The 18,608-nt window shown below is 40.6% G+C and overlaps 1 protein-coding gene across 1 annotated transcript in view; it reads left to right on the plus strand.

Moving 5' to 3' along the window:
- The first annotated feature begins 3,673 nt into the window (after positions 1-3,673).
- MET (MET proto-oncogene, receptor tyrosine kinase) overlaps positions 3,674-18,608 on the plus strand; it is a 124,265-nt gene continuing 109,330 nt past the window's right edge. The window contains exon 1 of the mRNA XM_032761521.2: positions 3,674-4,063. The gene's annotated coding sequence lies outside the window, so the exon portion shown is untranslated. The remainder of the gene's footprint in view (positions 4,064-18,608) is intronic.

Genomic DNA, 18,608 nt, shown 5'->3' on the forward strand with positions numbered 1-18,608 from the left:
TAAGAGGGTTTTTTTGGTTTTTGGTCCGGTTTTGCTGTTTTGTTTTATCACGTGAATTTTCAAAACCTTCAACATTCGAATGTACATGACATAGCTCTAAAAAGGTAATAGAAGTCCTACATTTCCAAATTTTATTTGTGCTCAGAAATGATATTAGGTGCTATTACCTGAATTCTTCTATTGTCTTTTTGTAGAGACATTTGCCATAGGCACAATAATAGGGGTGATGGGGCAGGAGGAAGGGAAAAACAGAGTGAGAGAAGGAGTTCCAGAGTAACTACTCTTTAAGGCAGGGATCATAGGTCCTAATGCCTACAGGAGAAAGTGACATCAAGATCAGAGGTGGGCCAGACGCAACCCAAGAGAAGATGGTAGGTCAATGGCAAACAGCAGATCATACGGTCTTTCTACCTCAATTCACACTTTTAAAAACATTCTGTGCACCTGTATATGTCTGTGGGCCCTATTCACCACACATTGCAAGCATGAAGCCCCTATTCTTAGGAGACTGATTTCATTTTTATTTCAAAAACAGCACCAACTTCAAGAGTGCCTTCAAAGATCCAAATTTTAATGTGTTAAAGGGAGGGAAAAAAAGATAGAGCATATTAGAGCAGGAGGTGGCTGTTCCTCTGTCTCTTTGTTACAGCTACCACTAGGCCCATCTCAAAGTTAAGAGATGGGATCCTGTTTATAGTTCAACATTATGTTATCCACAAGTGGATGGATAAGAACTGCTCATGCCTTTGGATCATTTATATTTTACCAGATACCGTTCCATGTGCTCTACTTGTAGCTCCTCATTTTATCCTCACAATAACCCTATCATGATCCCCATTTCACAGATGAGATACAAGATAGTCTAATCTACTGGCCTGTAGTTACACAGCTAGCAAGAGACATAGCTGGGATTGAAATCCAGGTTGTCTGGTTCTGAAACTCTTAACTGTTATGCTCAACTCAGTCTTGGAGATGTTGTTCCCAATTTGAGGGGTCTATCAGTTTTAATGGCTTTCAGCTGCAGGTGACAGAAGTCCCAGCTATCAGTGTCTAGAACAAGTTTTGTTTTTGTTTTTTTTTTTCCACAAAACAAGAAATCTGGAAGCACGTATCTACCGGCAGTAGGGCTGTAGCTCAGCAATGTCAGCACTAACATCTGCACGCTGGTCACAAGATGGTTAGTTCTTCACTGGGCATCATATATGAAATCAAGAAGCAAGAAAGGAAAAGGGGTGGCGCCAGCTTTAAACCCTTTCCCACAAGGCCCCATCAGACTTCAGCTTATACCTCATTACCAGAATGATATCACATGGCCATGTCTAGCTGCAAAGGAGTCTGGGAAAGCAAGTATCTCTCTTTTCCAGCCCCAAGAGTGGAGGCAGGAACAGGAAAATCTTGTTGGGAACAGGTGCTGGCTTAGCCAGCCAACAGTGTGGACCACAAGAGATTTGGTTTGGTTAAGAAAATACCAACAGAACTTCATCATACAGTGTGTCACCCATGACATGAACCCAAGGAAAGTTAAATAGCAACAATTAAAAGTTTGCTGCAAAACCAAAATTGAACTATAGAACTCTTATTACCTTTTAAAATATGTTTCCATTCATTTCCAAAAATCTGAAATTATCTGTAAACCTTTTCCCAATCAAATCTGTCCAGGTAGTGTGTAAAAATTACTTGACCTTCACACACCCAGATACTTTTTAGTTATGCTATTGTTATGTTATTTCATAAAATGTTATCTCCTTATTTACAGTTGATAAGTGAAATGACGATTTTCAATACAGTTTCAAAACTGGATTGAAATTTTGATAGTTATTAGAAACTAGGAAGCTTCAGTGCTGAAAATACATAACAGGTTGTTTGTGTTTATCATCTATTTTATTTTCCAGTTTGCATTGGCTTTTCTGGGTCTTTCTACAACTTTAATTGTAAATTTTTTCTTTTATATTTTTATCATGGCACTCAAACTCAGAAAACCTGTTAAGGCAACTACATAATGTGATCTAAAAATCCAGTTAACATATTGCTATGGAAACCAGGAAATAGAAACAGCACTCTAATCATTCCTTTAGACAACCATGGCTCTGTGTGTGTGTGTGTGTGTGTGTGTGTGTGTGTGTGTGTGTGTGTAAAACTTTTTAAATTCATTAATTTATTCACCTTTTATTGAAAGCTGTTACTGAACCCAAAATCGGTAATTGATCTGTCCATAAATAGGCCCAGTGTCTTATAACCAGTAAATTAGTGTTTTTTTAATGAGCTATAGTCGTTGATAAATTATGCCATGCAGTAACAGGAAATCTCCAGTCAGGCCGCGTTGTTTATTTAGCCTGCTGAGGCCTCTTGGTATGGTGTGAAGGACACCTGACTGGGCTGAGAGCTAAGTTCTAACCTTGCCCCTCTTACTAACCAGCTGTGTGACTCTCCTGGGAACTCTTAGGGACTCAGTTTCTTTACCTGCAAAATGGTTCAATGCAAGACTTTAGTAACGTAATGGGAACTTTCCTTTCCCATAAAACTGGGGAATCACGAGGTAATCTCTTTTGAGGATCGAAATCACTCTTATGTAACCTCTGGTAATGCCTGGCACTTGGGAAATGATAACTATTCTTACTATATTTTTCTATGTTTCATTCTGTAATAAATAAGACCTGAACCTGCACAGTAACTGTTATTTTAACCCATGACTTTCAATAACGAAGATATCTATGTCTCATTATCTATTGCCATGATTGAACAAGCCCGTATGAGATGCTTGAACAAGTCGGTATGAGAGCCGTAACGAACTCAAGTTCTAACCAGCAATGCCCGTTCTTTAGATCCTATCACCTTTGAGTGTTCATTTACTCTTGTAGGTGTCAATTTTTATAGCGAAATATAAAGTTATCCCAACATAATTACTCCTAATAGAGTTCACCAAGGCCCCAAAATCTCTTTTTTTTAAATCATCATAAGATTTCAACATTCAAGAATTAAACTTTTGTTCTGTTTTGCTTATTCATCGCTATTTGCCCAGTTATTTAATCAGCCTGCTTCCGGCTATGAAAAAAAAAGAAAAAGAAAAAGAAATGGAAGTCTCCTCAGGGTTAAACTCCTCTGTTGTTCTTCCTTGCAGAAATCTGAGTTATTATAGTAGAGGATAATCGTTGCATAATGAAATCATTGGGACAATTCGTCCATCCACTTCTACCTCCGCCTCTAACAATGAACTCCTTGTTCTTCGGTGCCCAAATCTGTCTATACCCGGGTGGGCGCGGGGCGGTTAGCGGAGACGTGGGAGAGGCCGAGAGCAGAGCTCGCGCCCTTCCCGGGGTCAGCGCGCGGGGTGCCAGGAGGGTGCGCGCCCTGCCTCTGAGCCCGGGGTGACACTCGCCTCCCAAGCGCCAGGAGGGGGAGACTCGGTCCCGCTTATCTCCGGCTGTGCTAACTTCAGACTGCCTGAGCTGGGGGAGGAGAGCGCGCAGCCAGGGCGAGAAAACTTCTCCACCTAGAAAGTTTCACCTTGTCGTGGGCGGGGCAGAGGCGGGAGGAAACGCGACCCCCGCGGGGCCAGGCGCGGCGCGGACTGCAGGAAGGGCGGGGGCCGATTTCCCTCTGGGTGGTGCCAGTCCCCACCTCAGCGGTCCTCCGAACCCGCGGACTAGGCGGACGGACAGCGCGCGAGGCAGACAGACACGTGCTGAGGCGGGCGGGCGAGCGCCTCGGTCTGGTCGCCTGGCGGTGCCTCCGGCCCCAGCGCTCCTGGGCCGCCGCGGGCCGCGCGCGCCCATGCCCGGCTGAGTCACTGGCAGGGCAGCGCGCGTGTGGAAAGGGGCGGAGGGAGCGCGGCCGCCGGGCGGGCGGGCGGGCGGGGCGCTGGGCTCGGCCCGGCCGCAGGTGACCCAGAGGCCCTCGCCGCCGGCGGCGGCCCGAGCGCTTTGTGAGCAGATGCGGAGCCGAGTGGAGGGCGCGAGCCAGATGCGGGGCGACAGCTGACTTACTGCGAGGAGGCGGGGAGGCGCGGAGCGCGCGGGTGGTCCTTGCGCCGCTGACTTCTCCACTGGTTCCTGGGCACCGAAAGGTAAAACTGCAGCCCCTTTCAGATCCCGTACCTCATCCCTCGCCTCAGGGGTTCTGCTTTCTTTGTTCCCCTAAGAGACCTGACTGCTTGTTCCAGGGGGTAAAACCACGGAGGTGGGCTAGAGTTTAGGGGCTTCGGAAACTGAAGAGACGTGGCCAGCGAGGGGACGAAACTAGAATGGGGCTTGTCGTTTTAGGGGGTTGCTTCTCATGGCCACCTGTATGACTTAGGAGGGAGAGGGGCGCTGGGACAGTGGGTGATGTGTGACTGTTACGGCCCAGCAAGTTTTAAAGCTGGGATCTGACTCAGCCCTTACAAAAGGGATCCGGTCATCCTCGTCCCACCGTGATGCAGCCGGCAAGGTTTGAGCCGAGCTGTTCCCTTGTTCCCAGCCTTGCTTTATCTGTGTTATGTTGGGGTCCTTCCAAGGGGCAGGTGTTTCTGTGAAAGTCTGAATTCATTTCTGGCAATCACGCGGGGCTTGTGATCCATCAATTTTCCATCGTACCTTATCTCTTTCTGGGGCTTGTGGAGGACATCTATCTTATTAGGTGAAACAGATTATAACCAGAGGCTGGGCAATGTGGCCAGTCGTAGTGCTGACCCGATAATTAAAGCACCAGTGAAAGTACTTTCCCTGACTATTGTCAATGCGGAATTTACTCCGAAGTACGGTTTCCCATTCATATCTTTCGTGTTTTAAAAGAGCCATTTGCTAATTTGGCAGTTGGAGAGGGCTCCAATGGCTCACGCATGAATAGTTGCCCAGTGTATTTTACCTTATCACAGTTTTATGTTCAAAGGAGCCCTCGGGCAGAATGAAATATTGTCAACTCTCTTAGGCAAAATAATCAAGATACTTTAATTGCTATGTTAAGATGGTCCATGAATGTGAGAGGATTGTAAAAACTGACGTTGGAGGCAATATAGACTATCTGGACCCTCTCTTGAATTTTAAGAAGACTGTTCACATTCTGTAGCTTTGGGTGGGGGTTTATTCTGTCGCTTCCATCAGCCAGACACATGCACATTGCCATGCAAATGGATTCAGAAAAACATTATATTCCCTTACAGCTAAACTATTATAGCTGACTAATGAATTTTTTCTGCATGAAGATGATCTGAAAATGATGTACATCGTGTTTCTCTTTGCTACAGGGACATAAATTGCATTTTTATGTAAACAGTGTAAGTGGTGCTTGGATTATTTACAGGTACATAGCTTTCCTTCCTTGTTCTAAGCTAATTGAGCTTTGTTTTGAACATGTAAACTTCCATAATGGAACATAAGTGAGGTACTTTGCTTCCTATCATTTGCAAGTCTGTAGTGTATTCAATGTTCATTCTTTCTGAACTGCTGAATAACAGAGGGAAAATTTACATCATTCATAAGAAATTTTTGTAGTACCAAAAATGTGTCTGATAGCCTATAAAATGTACTGGTGTTTTAAAAATTCTATTCAGTTTTCAAACTTAATGGTGCATAAGCTATAGTTATTAACTTAAATATATTTTGCTTTTAACATGATGGAATTTGTGGCATATAGAAGATGGTCTGCCGACTACTGCTTTTTCAAAATTGCTTTGTTCTTGATACATGGCAATAGGGGTTTACATTAGATGTATACTACATGCTTTCAAAATTAGTGGATGGAGTTTATCTTCATGATAAAAATGTACCAGATTAATCATAGCCAGTCAATATGAAAGCTCATAACTAATATTTTGACTACTTTTAAACCTGTAATAGAGAAAAATGACCCTTTGCTAAGCAAGAGAAATATCCATATTTTATAAATTCCTTTTAAGACTATGTAAGTATATGCCTTGCATTAATCTTGAAATCTTTAAAAAAAATTCTCTTAATGAGGGCTAGACTAAGAAATACATTTCAAAAATCAATTTCCTTACCTGTTTTTAAAATAGTATTTGAAATAGCATTAGTCGTATTATCCTTCTGCAGATCTACATAATAGTCTCAAATAAACTTTTTCTCAAATGTGGTCATCTCAAAACAACATGAATAACTCAGAGGGGCTAACATCCTCTAACTGGCTCATTTTCTCCAAGTGGCTGCACCAAAGACATAATGTCACCCCCATGGTGAGCACAGTTCCTCACATATTCGGATTACCTCCCATTTCACTGTCCTCTTCCTCCTCAACCCTTTCCCTTGGTTTGGTCAGAGCTCCTTTCAAGGCCTTCTGTACCCCCATTTCTCCAGGCCAGTTTGCTGCTTTCTTCTTTAGGCATCAGGCTTAGTGATTCTCACCAGAGCCATCTACGCTTTCTTTTCCGTGGTCTAAATCCCTAAGATTTCCTTGGTCTGCTGTGTTTATTCTTAGGATACTCAATTTCCTCACTGTGCCCTCTTAAGGGGAGAAAATGTATGTAGAAACTCAAGTGTCAGGAAGTGAGCCTTCTTTTCCTGGTTAGTGTATGCTGAAACTAGTGTTTTTGACACCAAGCCCCTAGGGCAGAGTTTCTTCATGGGTTTTGCTCAGTGCAAAATGAATAGTCACTTCTCAGTAATAAATGATAGATACACTGACTAATGTTAGTTCAGAATCACTTTGATGATGTGTTCTCAACTGACGCTTAGTTGCTGCTAGATCCACATTTGCCTGACCAAAAATAGCTAGGACCTATAGGTTGAGTATCATATGTGCTAGGTACTACAGCATTTTCTTTAAAAGAAAGAAATGGAATCTGCCCTTAAGAAGTTTACAATCTAGATATACAGACAAATATCACATATAAAATGAACACAAATTCATAATTATTAAGAGGACATCACATGAGAAACACTTTCAAAATCATCCTATTTGCTATGAAATAATAGAATTTTTTTAAAAAAAATCAAAGTTTGGAACTTAAAAACTTTAAAATTTTCAAGTTGCTTCCGCATACATCATCTTTCTGATACGAAAACGACCTTACAAGATAGGCAAGTTTGATAACATCTTAACATTCTCATCTTATAGACAAGGAAACTGAGCTTGAGACTAGCTCCATGCTATTTCAATAGCACTATACCACCTTTCCCCAGCCATCAACTATTGGAAATATTTTCCATGGAGGCATAATTAGGGATGCTTAAGATAGTGATAAATGATGAATATAATGTATCTAGTCCCTGGAGTTTTTCTCACCTTCTCTTTCTCCAGTTCTCTCTCTCTCTCTTTTTTTTTTTAATTTATTTTCTTTTCTTTTTTTCTTTGTAGTGAGACATACCAAGAAAAGGTTTCATTCATATGTGTGGGGCATTCTGCTCCTGTTATCAAATTAAGAGCCGTGAATAATTTTGTAATCTATCCTTCTATCAGAAAGCCCATTCTCAGATATCTTTTCAGCTGTGTTAAACAGTTTAGTATATTCCCCTTGGGATTTGTTTCAAGAAAAACATCCAGTAAAATCTGACTACTTTGCTTTTCATGGGACAAAATGAAGAAATTGCTTTTATAAGCTGTAAAACTTAATTGAGAGAAAAAATCATGTGTGGCATTTGTAGCAGGAGGTGTGAGCACCGTGAAATAAAAAACAGTTAACTTCGTAATCACATACCCAGGTACACGTACTTCTCTCTGTGATTGCATAAATGTGTGCAAGTATGTTTATGTAGGTTACTCCCATTGATTTTAATTTCTATAATAAATTATGTAGCTATAGGGCCCATAGGCAATTATATAATGGGCAATAGAATTTGAAAATGTATTTCTCCTAATATAATGAAGGATAGCAATTATGAAATGTGCTTAGAGAATCACAAGTTATAGTGAAAGCCAGGTTCTTGTACTCCAAGAGTGTGAATGAGGATTTAGTCATTCATTCAGGATAATTTTTTGACAACCTACCAGGCGTAGTTCTAAAATCTGGCATTTCCACAGAGTGTAAAACAGACAAAAATCTCTAACCTCATGACACTCTGTTCTATTGAGTTGGCAAACAATAAAGAAATACATAACTAAAATGTGTTGTATGTCAGGTGATCGTAATAGCTTCAAGGTAGAATAAAATGGAAAAGAGAATAGGGACTGTCAAGGGTAAGAGGGAGTGGGATGGTAATTGAAAAACTCAGTAGTGAGGTCAGGGAAGTCTTGTCTTTTAAGGTGGGCTTTGGGCTAAAGCCTGAAGGAGATGAGGATGTGAGCCAGGCGCACATCAGGAGCACTTCTCAGGAGTGCTATTCTCATCTTGTTTTTCCTGAAATTGTGCAGTTCACAGCCTGCACAACTGTCCGTAGAGTCCCTGGTTTTGGAGGGAGATACCTGAACAGTGCCCCTGTTTTTGTAGGGAAATACCTGGACAGTGCCTGCCATCATTAGCTACCAGGTTAAAGATGAAGATACAGGAGTGGCCCACATCTCTTTGTTTATGAGACATGGAAGAAGAAGACCCAGACCCAGGGTGTTGGGTTTTTTTGTTTGTTTGTTTGTTTGTTTTTACATTTGCCTGGTCCCATCCCATACTCCATCCTCTATCAGAGATAATGCTCCATTCAGACAAGTTTCCTTCTTATTTTCCACACTGTGAGCCTGTCGCAGTGGGATTTGTTGAGAATGATACCCATGGCTTTTTTCGCTGATCCCTTCCATAGTGTAAATCTAAAGACAGCAAGAGGCAGTTGCTGATGGTGTGCAGCTTCTGTCTGCTATGCACTTCTTTCTTTCCCCCTCCTCTCCTTCCTTTTCCTTTCCAGTATTAAGTCCCTGCATTGGATTTTCTTCCTCTTTTCTTCCTTTTCTCTTATTCCCCTATTTATATCCTGTATCAAGATTTGCAAATAGGTAACTTAAATGAGGAAAACTAACCGTTTCACTAGGGATTGACAAACTGCTTAGGAAAAGCAGAGGGGCAGTCACTGCTTGGAGTGATTAGAGCTGTTGTGAGGCTCAGTGTATGGCATGGGCCCATGTGGTAGTATCTTTCAGATTTTCAAGAGAAGCTAGGACTCTCCCAATTTTAAAATGTTGACTCAGTATCTTTAAAACACCGTACAGCTTACAGTGGCAGAAAGTCTGCAAGCCGGATTGGGCTCCTGATGGTCCCAATTGCAGCAGCATGCATGGCCTGAGAGCCCCAGGACTGCTTCTACAAAATATTTTATTTTCTAAAATTCTCAGAAAATTAACTGCAATTCTCTGGAAAATTAACTAAACAAATTTTTTAAAACCAATATTTTATGTCAGTTCCTATTGGCACGTAGTTATTTTTCTAAACTCATCAGCCCACATACTTTATTTTATTTTATTTTATTTTTATTGTCAGCAGTGGATTTTTCTTTTTTTTTTTTTAATTATACTTTAGGGTTTTAGGGTACATGTGCACAATGTGCAGGTTTGTTACATATGTATCCATGTGCCATGTTGATTTCCTGCACCCATTAACTCGTCATTTAGCATTAGGTGTATCTCCTAATGCTGTCCCTCCCCCCTCCCCCCACCCCACAACAGTCCCCAGAGTGTGATGTTCCCCTTCCTGTGTCCATGAGTTCTCATTGTTCAATTCCCACCTATGAGTGAGAACATGCGGTGTTTGGTTTTTTGTCCTTGCGATAGTTTACTGAGAATGATGTTTTCCAGTTTCATCCATGTCCCTACAAAGGACACGAACTCATCATTTTTTATGGCTGCATAGTATTCCATGGTGTATATGTGCCACATTTTCTTAATCCAGTCTATCGTTGTTGGACATTTGGGTTGGTTCCAAGTCTTTGCTATTGTGAATAGTGCTGCAATAAACATACGTGTGCATGTGTCTTTATAGCAGCATGATTTATAGTCCTTTGGGTATATACCCAGTAATGGGATGGCTGGGTCAAATGGTATTTCTAGTTCTAGATCCCTGAGGAATTGCCACACTGACTTCCACAATGGTTGAACTAGTTTACAGTCCCACCAACAGTGTAAAAGTGTTCCTATTTCTCCACATCCTCTCCAGCACCTGTTGTTTCCTGATTTTTTAATGATGGCCATTCTAACTGGTGTGAGATGGTATCTCACTGTGGTTTTGATTTGCATTTCTCTGATGGCCAGTGATGATGAGCATTTCTTCATGTGTTATTTGGCTGCATAAATGTCTTCTTTTGAGAAGTGTCTGTTCATGTCCTCTGCCCACTTTTTGATGCAGCCCACATACTTTACATCAAACTATGTACATTTCTAAACTAAAGGGTAATCTAGTTATTTCATTCATAGTCATTTTCTGAAAGCTGAATCCATCATGGCTTTATGCATCAATTTCATTTCCAAGTTCTCTGATTCAGGATAAACTCCTCCTTTGGAATATTGTCTCTCTCTCTCTCTCTCTCTCTCTCTCTCTGTCTCTGGAAATGACTGAACTTCACCACTTGTTATTACCCTGTCATTGAAATTCAAAACATGCACTGCCCTCCTGGTTTCCAGTGCCCTTTAAAAGCAACCAGATCAGTGTTAAAATCTATTTTTCCAAAGGAATAAAAGCTCACAGGTTGTGCGCGAATTTGTTTCCTTTAATCCTAAAATCTCAGTGAAATGCCCAAGCTAGCAGCCCTCCAGAAGGCCACTGTGTTAGAAATGGAGATTATGTACTGTGTTTCTTCCTACTATTTTAAATGCAAATATAATAATACATCATGGAACAGTGCACATACTAAGATCAATGGCCTATTCCTGAATTTTGAAATTCAGGCCTATTCCTGAATTTGAAATGAAATTTCAAATTCCTTGAGTTGAAATTCCAACTCCTACTCCTTAATAGTTGGAATTCTGAGGCAGCACCTAGACTCTCAGGTCCAATTTGAAATTGTATGTTTTTTTAAAAAAGAATGACTTGGGGAATAACTGTTTGATAAGACCGTGGAAGATTTCTAGTTTTTAATATTTTATTAAAAATGTAAAGAAAGGCATTCAAAGCTGAGACCTTTGAAATAATATAGTCTTTGCAAGTCAGAGAAAAAGAAAAGTGGTAAATTTATTAGAGATAGGTTGCCTCCTTTGATGCCTAATCATGTGGGAAAGGAAAACCCAGCCAAGGTTTGGGTCCATAAGACAATTCAACTTAGCTTTAAAAATAAATTTTGGCTTTGCTTGGGACCAGAGTGTGTTTAGACCAGCATTTTAGCTATTAAATTTTAAACCTAGGGGTCTTTTAAGGGAAACTTAATCCATGTGTTTTTGAGTCACTAAATCTTAAATCATTACTCACAAACTGTATATCCCTCTAAGCTCTTTGATGTCCAAGAAATCTTTAAGATTGTGTAAGGCCTTTTTGTTCCAGAAAAAAATAGGAAGTTGGTTTTTGCTAAGCGTCAGTAAACAGCATCCTCAAAAATCTGATTAGGTCTAAAATCTTGCAATGTGACAGTATGGATGTTTGAATGATGCAATATGAAAATTTTAAGTACTTTTTAAAGTCCTTGTTTACCAGTAATATTCAGTTGTAATCCTTACTAACCCCAAGGAAATTATTTTGACACATTTCCTCTCTGTTTTGTAATATAAATACAAAGCCCAAATATTTATCATTTTATTCTGGCACATAGTAGGTACTCAGTAAATATTTTGTAGAGTGTTAAATGAATGACTCTTTCTTCTGCCCAGAAACTTCTAGCTAATGTCAGTTCTTCTATTCAATATTGATATCCATCTGTCATACCTTGGAATGAGATCTATTCTGAGTCAGTGACCTCGTTCGACAAATTTTTAAAATAAGCCATCTAACTAAATATATGACATTTATTGAAATTCATTTTGCACCATGAAGCAACTGCCTTGCAAAGAGTGCTGAAAATAGGAAGGAATTTCTAGACTAATTTGATTAAATATTCAGTTGTTGCCATATGCTTTCTGAAAATTGATTTTCCCCCTTTTACTATTCCTGTCATCCTTTCTCCCACCTTGACATGCTTACTGATTGAAAGCTATGCACAGAAAAAGGGCAGGTCGCTTGTATGTATAAGCAAGAGCAGCAAGTCCAAACAGGCTTAGAAAACGTAATGCTATAATCACAAGTTGTCATAATATAGGAGAGGGGAGAGAGGAATACTCAGCAATAAGAGTGGTGTTGGGTATTGCACCAAATTACATGGATGACACATCTTTGAACTCTATTGTGTAGGGGGAAAACACCTTCTTGCTGTAGTTAGAATTCCTGTTTGTGAATGTGTGTTTTCTGGTAACTAGACTTCCTATATGAATTTGACATAGCTTTAAGTGCATTTCAAATGACATGATTAAAGAATGGCTGCTTTGGAGACAGCAGCTCCTTCTCTCTTAAACAAATAAACTATCATGCTAAAATATAGGCATTGAGATCTTTCTTGATACCATATTGTGAATTTCTAATGGCTCATCACATTTTTATCCTCAGAAAACCTTTCCTGGTGAAAAGCATGCTGTTTTAGTATCACATTTGGAATGATGGAATTGGCAATTTCTTATATCTTGAGGGGGCAGGGGGGTAAAAGGAAAATTGTGTTAATATGGTCTTAAAATAGAGATTCTCTTAGGTTAACCTGAAGATTTACTAAATACATCATCATTACAGCTTGTTTTGACATTTAATTGTAGATAGCACTGTATCAGCAGTGACTTATTTATACAGCTTTGTTTAGACATGCCTAATTTTTATTTTGTTGGTGGAACCAAACCATCAGTAATAAATCATATATCAGTGTTTTTGTACACATTCGTATTTATATGACTTTTAAAATTCCAATGTAAAGGTCTCACAACTTGAAAAATGAATGGATGCCTGAGTATTTGAACAGTTGGGAAAATGTAGTTCAATTTAAGAAAGACTTTTTGTGACAATTCTTATGCCATATATAGAAAATAGATAATAAAGGAGACGGCCTGGAGGTTTAGATGGGATATTGGATCAATGAGCAAAGGAAGGGGAAAGGTGGGCCGGATATGCTGAAGGGTCATCGGCTTGAGTGCACCCTAAGTCATAAAGAGAGTGCACCATTAAGAATCAGGCTGCCTGAATTCTTAGGAAAGAGGCAGGTCAAAATGGGAAATAGGCCAGGCACAGTGGCTCACGCTTGTAATCCCAGCACTTTAGGAGGCCAAGGTGGGTGGATGGCTTGAGCTCAGGGGTTTGAGATCAGCCTGGGCAGCATAGCAAACCCCCCTCTTAAAAAAATACAAAAATTAGTTGGACATGGCGGTGCACACTTGTAGTCCCAGCTACTCAGGAGGCTGAGGTGGGAGGATCACCTGAGCCTGGGAGGCCAAGGCTGCAGTGAGCCGAGATCATACCACTGCACTCCAGCCTGGGTGACAAAGAGAGACCCTATCTCAGAAAAAGTGGGGGAGGGAGGGTGTGGAATAAAGTAAAGCTCACGGGAAAATGGTACCTTTACCATTTTCCCACCTTGGGAAATGGTGGGAAAATTTAGACTGCTTTACAAAGTCTAAATTTCTGCCAACTTGCGTTACATGTGGTTTGATTCTGGGGCAAGATAGACTATCATCTATCCAGTCCTAAATTTGGCCTCTTAGTCTGTCCTCCCCTCAGTTACCAGGAAGAATAGCAGGAATATGTCACAGAAGTAGAAAAAGCTTTTATTCTGAGTGTCAGAGGCATGTCCTAAGCACTCTGTTATCTACTGCCATGCACTCTAAATGAAATTCCATTTTCTCTGAGGAAATCAAAATATAAAAAGAAAACTCAGGCAAATTTATAAAGGTTTTACACCATTTTCATGACTGAAATATTCTAGCATATCTAGCTCATTATAATCTATAAATTCCTGTTGGGACCAAAAGTTATGGCCCTAAAACCTGTATTTGTAATCCTTTTCCACTGGGATATTGTCTCTGGGGATATATATTAGCTTTCCTTGAGGATACTACCTTGAAACCATTTCTTTGGTCCTTGACTATACAAAGTTCATACTAGCATGGATGTAGGAATTGTATTTTTCTATTCTAAACACGAATTTAGACAGTGATATAAAGATTCAAGGAAAGCTTCTATCAAGGCCTGCCTTTACTGCCTGTTTTTTTGCTCCTCTGAGGGTCTTAGGTGAGCCACTGTCATCTGATTCTGCCCTCACTTCAGGCAGAATTCATATGGCTCCAGCCAATGGCTACACTGTCTGAAGTGAGCCTGTGGTCTCACAACCATCTGGTTAATACAAAGACAGCAAGCCAATATGATCACTTAGGACCTAGGCAAACCTTTGGGCTAAAATATTACCCTAGCTGTTGTTGTTTTTAATGAGTATCAAATAGTATGATATTTGTAATTTGTATTATGTAAAGAAGTAACCAAAGCAGAGATTGTTGACCAAAAAAAAAAAAAAAAGCTTCCTCCTAACAGAAATGAATATGCATATTTTGGACTTTTCAAAAATTCCCTTTCTGTCTTGTCAAAATTAAGATATTTCTAAATTTTATTTCAGTCTCACTAACACATACTTGGATTATTGTTCATTGAAATCTGTACGTCAAGGCCCAGTGATTTTAAACATTCTTTTGGTCTTCAAAGAGCTTACCGAAAAAAAATTGCTCTTTAAATCACCAGAAAAGTGCAGATAAAATCCCAGACAGTTTCATTAATGACAATGAAAGGTGACAGCCCTTGAATCTATGTCATAAGTTGATTAATTACTTTCCAAACATTATTAAAGATACTAGACGGATAACTCAGACTGGTATCCAGGATCAAGGTTCCTTCCTAATCCCTAAATGGGTTTTAATTTTCAGACTTAGATGATCATTATATGTGATTCATTTCTTTAACATCTTTAGACTGTTGGCTTTATTGAAAAGAGAGGAGAGTATCTGTTTCAGTGTATTTTCTTTTCCCTGAAGTTATTCCTTGCAGAATTCAATAAAACTGGTTTTGAAATAAAAATAATTAAATGCTGGCATTTTCTCTTAATAAGGGCCCATAGACCTGATGAATTATATAAACATTACAAGGAATTTACCACTGAGTTCATAATTATGTAACCATTTAATGCCCAAACCTACCTACTGACAGTGAAGACATTCAATGAGAATGGGCATTGTGCATTAGGTTAAGGATGACCTGGAGTGAACTTTCATTCTTGTTTTGGTTCTTTCCCATTTTGCCCAATTCATAGCACCTGCTTCTCTTAACCAGAAAGTCTGTTTCCATGTCTCCAGTCCAATTTTTCACCATGTCCACTGCAGTGATTCCAAACTCTCACCATTTCTTAAGCTCTTGCATCCTTTGGGCTCTCCTTATTCTCAGTATAAGATCTTTCCTTATATTTTAGAGAGTAAACACAAGCCCAGTGGTTTCAATGTCACCCATTATTACCTCTTTCTGTCTCAAAGGATGAAACAGTCTTTTCTACCTAAGTCTTGACCCTGCTGTTCCCCACACCTTTGAGCACCTCCTCCATCTATCCTACCCGCCTTACAACTCTTCCCATCTTTAAAATCTCCCTCACCATTTTTCTTTTTCTAAAAAATTCTATTTTAGGCTCAGTGGTACATGCGCAGATTTGTTACATAGGTAAACTCGTGTCACAGGGTTTATTTCATCACCCAGATATTAAGCCTAGTACCCAATAGTTATCTTTTCTGCTCCTCTCCCTCCTCTCCCCCCTCAAGTTGACACCAATGTCCATTGTTTCTTTCTTTGTGTTCATAGGTTCTCATCGTTTAGCTCCCACTTATAAGTGAGAACATGCAGTATTTGGTTTTCTGTTCCTTTGTTAGTTTGCTAAGGATAACAGCCTCCAGCTCCATCTATGTTTCTTCAAAAGACAGAATCTCATTCTTTTTTATGTCTGCATAGTATTCCATGGCTTCTCTATTTTTCATTCACCTCTTACTCAACTTACTGATTCTTCTAGAAAGAAGTAAAACACACACGTCAGGCATCCTGATAGGATCTTGAATACACAATTTCCTTAAGTAGTCACTCCTGTTTTCGTTTTATTCCTTTAAATAAAGAATTCTTGAAAATAAATGTCTAACTCAGTTTCTCTACTTTCTTCATTCCCATTCATTCTTAAGTGATTCAACTCAAGCAGTCTGTACCACATGCCCAAGAAAGTGTCCTCATTCTAATCACCAGTGCCCTCCTCGTGGCCAGATCTGATGGACACTGGTTTTTATCCCTTTTGACCCCTCTGTAGAATTTGACACTATACATTTTATTTCTCCCTTCTCGAAAGTTCTCCTTTAGCTTACCTCTCCACATTTTCTTTGCCTACAATTTTTCTTTTTACCCTTTAAAACATAAAGGTTAGATTCTAGTCTTCTTTAAGGCTCCATCTGAATTCCTCCTTTCTACTTACAAAACACATTCACAAGTGATCTCACTTCAGTGACTTCCAATACACCGATGGACGAGTAGTTCACAAAGCGCTCTTTCTTACTTCCTTTTTTCTCTAGACCACCACTTTCATGTTGTCAGCTACCTTATAGACTCCACCACTTAGATGACCGGAAGCTACGTCAGGGTTATTAACTCAACTAATTACTTTTACCTTCAAAGTCTCCTCTCCCTATTTTCCTTACCTTGGTTTATGATACCCAGATAGACATTTTTTTAGCCATTCTTGGCTTTTCAGTCTCCTCTACAATCAAAATCCATATTGAATCATTCCTGCATAATTTTTCTCACTTTAATATCTGTGTAATCTAGTCCTTCCTTTCTTTCCATAATGCTAGAAACTTTGTTCAGGAACATTCTTTCGTATATTAATTGATTATGTTGTCCATTCATTCAATAAATGCTAAGTGCCATGTAATGACACTATGCTAAGGGCTAAAAGTGGAGCTTACACTCTGATGGGAGACACAGATAAATAAGTTACTATATAGCGTGGTAAAGGCTAGATAAGGGGAAGATAGGTTTGATGTTTGAGCACTTAGGAGAGTTCCTAATTCCTTACTAGAGGGTGAGAGAGGCATCAGAAAAGGCTTCCCAGAACCGTTCCCTAAGATGAGGCTTGAAGAGAGAGGACAACTTATCTATGTGAAGTTGAGGGCAAGAATATCCATAAAGAGGGATCCACACGTGCTGAAACCCAGAGTGGCTGAGCACATGGCTTGCTTCAAGAACTGGAAGAGGGCAGAGTGGCCAGAGCCTAGATTTCTAATGGTGTGATGACAAGAGGCAAGACTGGAGAGTGGGGCAGAAACAAATGATATGTGGTTTGTAAGCTCTGCCAAGGGGTTGACCTTTTTTTTCAGCAAAGAAGTGACATAGTCAAATTGTCAGTTTAGAAAGGTATCTCTGGTATGCTAGGGGGCAGATGATCAGGGTGAGAATGGAGAGGGAAGACCAGCAAGGAAGCTGTCCAGGTATGAAGTGACACTGCCCTGACCATGGGCATGGAAGCCAATAAGGAGATGGACATGTTTAAAATACTCGTAGGTGGGTGTCAAAGATGATGTCCTAGAAATATGGGACATGTTCAGCACTGAGGTAGGATCCAGAGAGGGAGACCGGGTTTTGTGGGAGTAGATGGAGATACCAGAAGGATATCCAACTGCTCCTTCTTGGTCTCTTGTCCCATCTGTCTTTGTCTCCTGGCCTATTAGCTTTGGTGGCCCCAGCACTCAGTCCTCCTCTCTTCATTCTCTACAGTCCGTCTCCTCGGAGGTCCCATCCACTCTCATGGCTTTTCATGACGTCTACATGCTGACAACTTCTTAATTTAAATCTCTAGCCCAGACCTTTCTCCTTAACCCCGGGACTCAAACATCCAACTGCATGCCCAGCATCTCCACTTAGATGCCTAAAAAATATATGTCAGGCTGAGTGCAGTGGCTCATGCCTGTAATCCCAGCACTTTGGGAGGCTGAGGCGGGTGGATCACTTGAGGTCAGGAGTTCAAGACCAGCCTGGCCAACATGGTGAAACCTCGTCTCTACTAAAAATACAAAATTTAGCCGGATGTGGTGATGTGCGCCTGTAATTCCAGCTACTCAGGAGGCTGAGGCAGGAGAATCGCTTGAACTTAGGAGGCAGAGGTTGCAGTGGGCCAAGACCACATCACTGCACTCCAGCCTGGGCAACAGAGCGAGACTCCATGTCAAAAAAATAAAAATAAAAAAACCTCCATTGTGGGCAAAACTACATTCCTGGTCTCCTCATATCCTACAAACATGCTTCACCAACCAGAGTCTGCATGTCGGTAACTGGCAAAGCCATTCTCTCTGTTAAAAAAAAGTCAAAATCCTTGGCATATTCTTTTTTTCTCACATGCCTCAGATCTGACTCCATCAGTAAATCCGGATGGAGTTCGATCTGAGGCGTGTGACAAAATAGCTCTGTCTTCAAAATAGAACCAGAATTCGGCCACATCTCCCCACTGTCCCCTTCCTTCCTGGCCCAGGCCACCAGAGTTCCCCTCCTGGAACACCACAGGAGCCTCCCACCTGGCCTCATCACTCTACCTTTGCCCTGAACTGCCCCCAAGCCACTAGCAGTCTTCTCTCCCACATGATTGAGGTGATTACATTCCAACATAATCCCCGCCTTGTTCAACACCCTGCAATGACTCCCCATTTCACTCCAATAAAAACCTGAATCTCCCAGGGGCCTGCAAGGCCTTAGATGCTCTGCT

Source organism: Hylobates moloch, unplaced genomic scaffold (genome assembly GCF_009828535.3).
Source record: "Hylobates moloch isolate HMO894 unplaced genomic scaffold, HMol_V3 SCAFFOLD_1, whole genome shotgun sequence".
In the NCBI taxonomy this organism is placed as follows: domain Eukaryota; kingdom Metazoa; phylum Chordata; class Mammalia; order Primates; family Hylobatidae; genus Hylobates; species Hylobates moloch.